This window comes from Aotus nancymaae, unplaced genomic scaffold, assembly GCF_030222135.1.
Source record: "Aotus nancymaae isolate 86718 unplaced genomic scaffold, 86718_ANA_hifiasm-v0.15.2.pri h1tg000057l, whole genome shotgun sequence".
Classification (NCBI taxonomy): domain Eukaryota; kingdom Metazoa; phylum Chordata; class Mammalia; order Primates; family Aotidae; genus Aotus; species Aotus nancymaae.
In genome coordinates, this window is record NW_026988471.1 from 54,278,113 (window position 1) to 54,286,292 (window position 8,180).

An 8,180-nucleotide genomic window follows, 5' to 3' on the forward strand; every position below is an offset into this window, starting at 1 on the left:
TTTAGTTTGGTTGCAATATTCACTGCTACAGCATATTGGTGGCTTTTTTTGAATCAGTGTTAGCCTGGATTTGCTTATAAAAATCTTCAGGTTTCCATTTTAGTAGTATCACTTGAGGAAAAAAATCCAGAAAATTCTTATGCCAGCTATTCTACACTGTTCCATCTACCGAAAAATATAAAGTGGATCAAAGTGTATATACTACCAAATCTTAATGCATAGAAAGCTTCGATATTCCTTGTTTTTCATAATATCCAATTTAACACATATAAGCTAAAGATCCCAAGTATAGAAAGGCAGGAAAGAGAGAAAAGGAAGGGCAGAGGGGGCTGCAGCAACTATAGTTTTAGGCAGTTTGGTAACACCCCTTCTTCTGCTGTTGCTTTATTGAGGTATAACTGACAAATTAGAATTGTATATATTTAAGGTTTACAACTGGATGTTTTGATACATGTGTGCATTGTGAAATAATCACCACAATTAAGCCAATGAACCATCACCTGACATAGTTATGTCTTTGTGTCTATACGTGATGAAAACACTTCCGATGAAATATATGAAATACTTTGCAAATTTTCACGACATCCTTGTGCAAGGGCCTTGCTAATCTTCTCTGCATTGTTCCTATTTTATTTAATTAATTTATTGTTATTATTATTTTTATTTTTATTTTTTGGAGACAAGGTCTCACTTTGTCGCCCAGGCTGGAGTGCAGTGGTGCAATCTTGGCTCACTGCAACCTCTGCCTCCTGGGTTCAAGTGATTCCCCTGCTTCAGTCTCCCAAGTAGCTGGGATTACAGGCACACACCACCATGCCCAGCTAATTTTTGTATTTTTAGCAGAGATGGGGTTTCGTCATGTTGGCCAGGCTGGTCTTGAACTCCTGACCTAGGTGATCTGCCTGCCTTGGCCTCCCAAAGTGCTGGGATTACAGGCATGAGCCACTGCAGCCAGTCTAGAATTCATGTTCTTGACCACTATACATATCTTATTAATAAAACCAAGGAAGCTAGCACAGTATAAACCAATCTTACCCATATATAAATGCAGTTTTCTAACTAACTAGAGATATTAAAGAATTAAATGTAATACACAAGCAGAAAATGCATTAAAAGAATTAAATGGCCGGGCGCGGTGGCTCACGCCTGTAATCCCAGCACTTTGGGAGGCAGAGGCGGGTGGATCACGAGGTCAAGAGATCGAGACCATCCTGGTCAGCATGCTGAAACCCGGTCTCTACTAAAAATACAAAAAATTAGCTGGGCATGGTGGCGCGTGCCTGTAATCCCAGCTACTCAGGAGGCTGAGGCAGAAGAATTGCCTGAACCCAGGAGGCGGAGGTTGCGGTGAGCCGAGATCACGCCATTGCACTCCAGCCTGGGTAACAAGAGCGAAACTCCGTCTCAAAAAAAAAAAAAAAAAAAAAAAATTAAATGTAAAAATCTCAAATAATAAAAAAGAAGAAAATATAAGTCAGTATTAGTCAATCTCAGGCTGAGAGAGAACTCTGTGAGAATACAATGGCCCACTCCCCAGCTGCATCACTCACTTTAGGATATGCCGCTTTAGCTGTGGCAGGATCTAGTTAAAAAAGGAAATTGCCATTGTGTGCATTTTTTTCTCAGGAATCATTCCTGGTTTGTCTGACTGTTTGAACTCTCTTTGCATTGCCTTCTCTGTCAGAACGATCAACGTTGAATTAGGGCTTTCTCTCTTTATTGCCTTGTCTGAATTTGGCATCCTGACCCTGGACTATTGGTCTTCGCACTACTGACCCAGAAACTCCATAGGAAACTGACCTGGTAATTATTCTCTTGGCTCCATTCACCACAGCTTCAGGCCCACTTCCAGCCCAGGGTCTCAGGGCCCCTCATCTGCCTGAGGCAGGAGTACATGGTCAAAAAAAGAATGAAAAACACACATCCAAGCAAACACAGGAAAAGATGGACAGACTTAATGGTTAAATGTAAAGCTATTATTCTATAATTCTATACACATATATGTCCATGCACACATATGACAATTGACTTTGCAACTGCTAACATTTCTTGAATATTCTTTGCCTCATACTACTCATTTTTCCATAAATTTATATTTTGAAAAATTTTAAACTTATAGGAAACTTTGAAGAATAGGACAATGAGGCAAGTTTCAGTGGTTCACACCTGTAATCCCAGCACTTTGGGAGGCTGAGGCAGGAAGATCATGTGAGCTCAGGTGTTTGAGACCAGCCTGGACAACATAAGGAGACTGTCTGTACAAAAAAATATAAAAATTAGCTGGGTATGGAGCGTATACCTATAGTCCTAGGTACTTGGGAGGCTGAAGTTGGAGGACTGCTTGAGCCCAGAAGGTTGAGGCTGTAGTGAGCCATCATTGTGTCACTGCACTCCAGCCTGGGTGACTGCAACAAAACCCTGTCTCAAAAAAAAAAAAAAGAATACTACAATGGACATCTACATATTCTTTACCAAGATTCAGCGATCAAGAATTGACTTTTCCCATCAGATTTTAATATTTATTGTTTCTACTCAAAAATTCATGTGTATTTTGCATCTTGTCAGAGGCCGTATTTCAGGGGTTTCATAACCACCCCTAGTTTGGTGATTTTTTTAGAAAGACTCAAAAGGCTCAATATCAGGTTATATTCATGGGTAAGGCTTATTACAGCAAAGTACACAGTAGAAGTTGCAGAAAGAAGATAGGCATTGGGTAAAATCCAGGAGATCAGATACAGGCTTTCAAGTTTTTTCCAACCAGAGCCACAAAAGACATGCTTTCCTTCCAGCAGAATCTCTCTACCCAATGCAAGTCTCAGAGCCCAAGGCTTTTATGGAAGTCTGGTCACATAGGTCCATTCTGCTACATGACCATCCATGGCAACTGAAAGTCAGGACCCTGATAATGAAACCTGGCATACATCCTCAATCTTGATGTTTGTGCAAAGCAATCCTGACAAGCTAGTAGGACATGGTTCATTGCTCTAGGTGCATACAACAAAATCATCAATGTTAACATAAAGAACCTCCCAAGGGCCACATATCCAGAGTTGGCCAACGGTCAATCATAGGTCCAGGTTTCCTTGGAGATATGCAAGGACAGAGCAACCAGAATTACTGTGTAAATTTCTCATATGATACCTTTGCTTGTTAACGTTCCTGCCATTTTAATTGCCTTTTCCAGAAGCCTAGTTGACGTTCCACACTCTCTTCAGCACACCCCAAGGGACCTTCCTGGAGCAGGTAATTCCTAAGCATATGCTCAGTGAAGAAACCTTGAGTGATGTCTTTACAGACCTATTCAATCCAGGAATCTCTTCCTTTTCAGTGAATTTTCTCCTTATTTTATAATTAGTCACATAATGCCTAGGAATAGCTCTTGTGTTATTTTCTGATATTGCCATTTAATTTTTCAAGTTTGTATTTTCTCCTTAACCATGTGCTAAACAACAATCATCTTTTAGGTCACTTTGTCTATATTTTGTTGCTCCTAGAACAAAATATTGATAACAACATACATTTAATAATATTTGTTGATGCTAATAGATAACTGGTTCAAAAACTACTCTCCTACAACTTAGTCTTTAATTAATATATAAATAATAAAGAGCTGGGCATGGTGGCTCACACCTGTAATCCCAGCACTTTGAGAGGCTGAGGCGGAAGGATTGCTTGAGGCTTGGAGTTTGACCAGTCTGGGCAACATGGCCAAACTCTGTCTCCACAAAAAATACAAAAAATTAGCCAGGCACGGTGATGCACTCCTGCAGTCCCATCTACTTGAGGGACTGAGGCAGGAAGCTGCTTGAGCCTTGCAAATTGAGGCTGCAATGAGCTGAGATCACGCCACTGCACTCCAGCCTGGGTGACAGTGAGACCCTGTCTCAAAAAAAAAAAAAAAAAAAAGTGATAAGGAAAATGAGGCTGTTTCAACCCAGCTAACATCTAGGTTTGACATTTGGGTGAAGTCATTGCAACAGTAGTGGTCTACTAAGTTGGTTTATTGCTGCAAGAGAAACTTGTACGTCATGTACTTCTACACGCTCAAGTCCCTTGCTCGGGCAGTTCTACAAGCCATCAGGAGAGTGCTTGTAACTAATTAGAATGGTGCCTCTCAAACTGTAGCATAAACTGGGAGCACCTGGAGGGCTTGTAGGACACAGATTTCTGGCCCAGCTCCCAGAATTTCTGATTCAGTAGGTCTGAGGTGGGGCCAAATAACTTGCATTTTTAACAAGCTCCCAGGTGATACTGATTCTGCTGGTTCCACATCATACTTAGAGTCACAAGGCCCTGGTATTTCATTCACACACACTCAACAGTATATACTTTCAGTACTCTAAGTGCAATTCTTAGCAATCAGCTAGGCCATAGTAGAATTTTGACTCTATAGCACACTGTTCCACCTTTATTTGTCTTGTCTACTTACACCCGGCTACTCTTTCATATAAGAATAGTAATTTTTTCGCTATAATGGATCTCCTCTTCAGAATATATTCAATGATGGAATTTCATGCCAGAAAATCCTGTGTATCAATTATTATAACAGTTTCTATTATAAACACTTAAAATTGCAAGTGATACCATCTGTCCATTTTTAAATCAATACCGGCGTAAATTAGTCATCATAATATAATGGTCAAGTATCATACCATAATTTACTGTTGTCTGATACTGTTCTTGAAACTTGTTCTCTTTGTTCCTCTTTGAAGCTTTTTTTAAAATTTATTTTTAATTAATTAATTTTAGAGTTTCCCTTTGTTGCCCAGGCTGTAGTGAAGTGGTGCGATCTCAGCTCTCTGCAACCTCCACTCCCTGGGTTCAAAGCGATTCTTCTGCCTCAGCCTCCCAAGTAGCTGGGATTAGAGGCACCTGACACCACGCCTAGCTAATTTTGTATTTTTAAGAGACAAGGTTTTACCATGTTGGCCAGGCTAGTCTCAAACTCCTGACCTCAAGTGATCCACCCGCCTCGGCCTCCCAAACTGCTGGGATTACAGGCATAAGCCACTGCGTCCGGCCTCTTCAAAGCTTTTTAGTAACTGAGGGAAGTGGGAAAATCACAGTGTCCACATAGCGTGTGGTCACTACTTGACCTGGCACTTTACGTCTGACAGACACTATGTGGAGTGAGCTATTCCCAGCAATCTGTTCATGCTACCCTCCAGTAGGCACAGCATACAGGATGTGTTCCAACTAGGCCATAGGTCTCCTCGAAAGCTAAACACTACATATGGCATTTGTTGAGTCATTTTATTGTCCGCAGACAGAGATATATTTATCAGGGGCAACATTCACCTGGAAAATCTCTGAACTTCTTACCTATAGGTGATGATTAAATGTGTAAAGAAGCTGTTTTTCCTAGTCCCAAATTCACCCGATTATAATTAAGGAAATTTAGTTTGGTTGCAATATTCACTGCTACAGCATATTGGTGGCTTTTTTTGAATCAGTGTTAGCCTGGATTTGCTTATAAAAATCTTCAGGTTTCCATTTTAGTAGTATCACTTGAGGGAAAAAATCCAGAAAATTCTTATGCCAGCTATTCTACACGGTTCCATCTACCGAAAAATATAAAGTGGATCAAAGTTAGGCCGGGCGCGGTAGCTCAAGCCTGTAATCCCAGCACTTTGGGAGGCCGAGGCGGGTGGATCACGAGGTCAAGAGATCGAGACCATCCTGGTCAACATGGTGAAACCCCGTCTCTACTAACACAAAAAATTAGCTGGGCATGGTGGCGCGTGCCTGTAATCCCAGCTACTCAGGAGACTGAGGCAGGAGAATTGCCTGAACCCAGGAGGCAGAGGTTGCGGTGAGCCGAGACTGCGCCATTGCACTCCGGCCTGGGAAACGAGCGAAACTCCGTCTCAAAAAAAAAAAAAAAAAAGAAAAAGTGGATCAACGTTTATATACTACCAAATCTTTTTTTTTTTTTTTTTTTTTTTTTTTGAGACGGAGTCTCGCTCTTGTTACCCAGGCTGGAGTGCAATGGCGCGATCTCGGCTCACCGCAACCTCCGCCTCCTGGGTTCAGGCAATTCTCCTGCCTCAGCCTCCTGAGTAGCTGGGATTACAGGCACGCACCACCATGCCCAGCTAATTTTTTTGTATTAGTAGAGACGGGGTTTCACAATGTTGACCAGGATGGTCTCGATCTCTCGACCTCGTGATCCACCCGCCTCGGCCTCCCAAAGTGCTGGGATTACAGGCTTGAGTCACCGCGCCCGGCCTTACTACCAAATCTTAATGCATAGAAAGCTTCGATATTCCTTGTTTTTCATAATATCCAATTTAACACATATAAGCTAAAGATCCCAAGTATAGAAAGGCAGGAAAGAGAGAAAAGGAAGGGCAGAGGGGGCTGCAGCAACTATAGTTTTAGGCAGTTTGGTAACACCCCTTCTTCTGCTGCTGCTTTATTGAGGTATAACTGACAAATTAGAATTGTATATATTTAAGGTTTACAACTGGATGTTTTGATACATGTGTGCATTGTGAAATAATCACCACAATTAAGTAATGAACCATCATCTGACATAGTTATGTTTTTGTGTGTGTACATGATAAGAACACTTCAGATAAAATATATGGAATGCTTTGTAAATTTTCATAGCATCCTTGTGCAAGGGCCTTGCTAATCTCTACATTGTTCGTATTTTATTATTTTTTTTTGAGACAAGGTCTCACTTTGTCACCCAGGCTGGAGTGCAGTGGTGCAATCTTGGCTCACTGCAACCTCTGCCTCCTGGGTTCAAGCAATTCTCAGTCTCAGTCTTCCGAGTAGCTGGGATCACAGGCATGTGCCACCATGCCCAGCTAAGTTTTGTATTTCTAGCAGAGACAGCATTTCTACTAAAAATAGATTTAGTAGAAAAATTTAGTTTTCACCATGTTGGCCAGGCTGATCTTGAACTCCTGACCCTCAGGTGATTCACCTGCTTCAGCCTCCCAAAGTGCTGGGATTACAGGCATGAGCCACCACACCCAGCCTGTTCCAATTTTAGTATATATGCTTCCAAAGCAAGCACCTTATCCCTTCTTCTCACAACAGTCCTTCCCAACCCACCAAACATAAAGCCAGCAACCCAGATTTAGACCAAACCTCAACTTCCTGACCAGAGGAATTATCCATAGATTATTATTAGGGAAGGTGACACAAGTTGAGAAAATCCAAGTCCTTACCTAGCAGATACTTGAGGGGCCCTTTGGCTCTGGACTCACAGAGCTAGAAGAAGTGAAGCCAGAGGGGCTTGCATTCCTCATGAAACGACCTAGCAGAAACGGAAGGGAATGAGTCCAAAACCCAGGGAAATAGACCTGTGAGGATATACACACAAAGCGAAGAACAGAGAAAAACAGAGAGAATGAGAAGAACTTTCAATATCCTTGAGTCCCTGGATTCAGAGTAGCTACGGTCAGGGCCTTCCCTATTCTCCCCAGGAACATGAACCACTAAATGTTGCTCTTTGCTTAAATTACTTCGAGTAGGATTTCAGCTCCTTGACTAATAGTAAAACATATTACATTTTATCTATTTCTGAGTAATGGCAACTATTTTTAAAATCAATCTTACTCCCACACCTAGGAGGAAAAAAAACACTGTCAGGTATAAAATTAGGTTCCAACATTATTAGCTAAAGGTGTCTGAAATTTTGTCTGGAGTTTGCTAGTAAAAATGCTATTTTGAGGTGTATGCGTGTAAATTAATACACACCTTAGGGACAATTATTTAACATTTTTAACACTCAGATCAGAACTCTACATCTGAGGGAGGGGTGAATAACTAGACATCAAAGGACCTTAGTCAGCTGGCCACCCTCCAAAGGAGACTGGTGTAGAACTTTAGATATCTCACTTTCTCAACATGCACCATAAGGAATGTTGCATTTTTTCATAGTGAAATGAGCAGTATTCAAGTTATATTGCCAGATGCCTAGCAGCCTTTTTTTTCTTTTTTTGAGATGGAGTCTTGCTCTGTCACCCAGGCTGGAGTCCAGTGGCATGATCTCGGCTCACTGCAACCTCCACCTCCTGGGTTCAAGCAATTCTTGTGCCTCAGCCTCCTGAGTAGCTGGGACTATAGGCACCTGCCACCACACCCAGCTAATTTTTGTATTTTTAGTAGAGATGGGGTTTCACTATGTTGGCCAGGCTGGTCTGGAACTCATGACCTCAAGTGAT

The 8,180-nt window shown here is 41.6% G+C and overlaps 1 non-coding gene and 1 pseudogene across 1 annotated transcript; both read right to left on the minus strand.

Annotated features, from left to right (window-relative positions):
- Positions 1-550: 550 nt before the first annotated feature.
- Positions 551-654, minus strand: LOC135269772 (U6 spliceosomal RNA). The gene has a single exon (XR_010338032.1). It is a non-coding gene; the product is annotated as a U6 spliceosomal RNA (small nuclear RNA).
- A 5,926-nt stretch (positions 655-6,580) lies between these two features.
- LOC135269797 (U6 spliceosomal RNA) lies at positions 6,581-6,679 on the minus strand (annotated as a pseudogene).
- Positions 6,680-8,180: the final 1,501 nt, after the last annotated feature.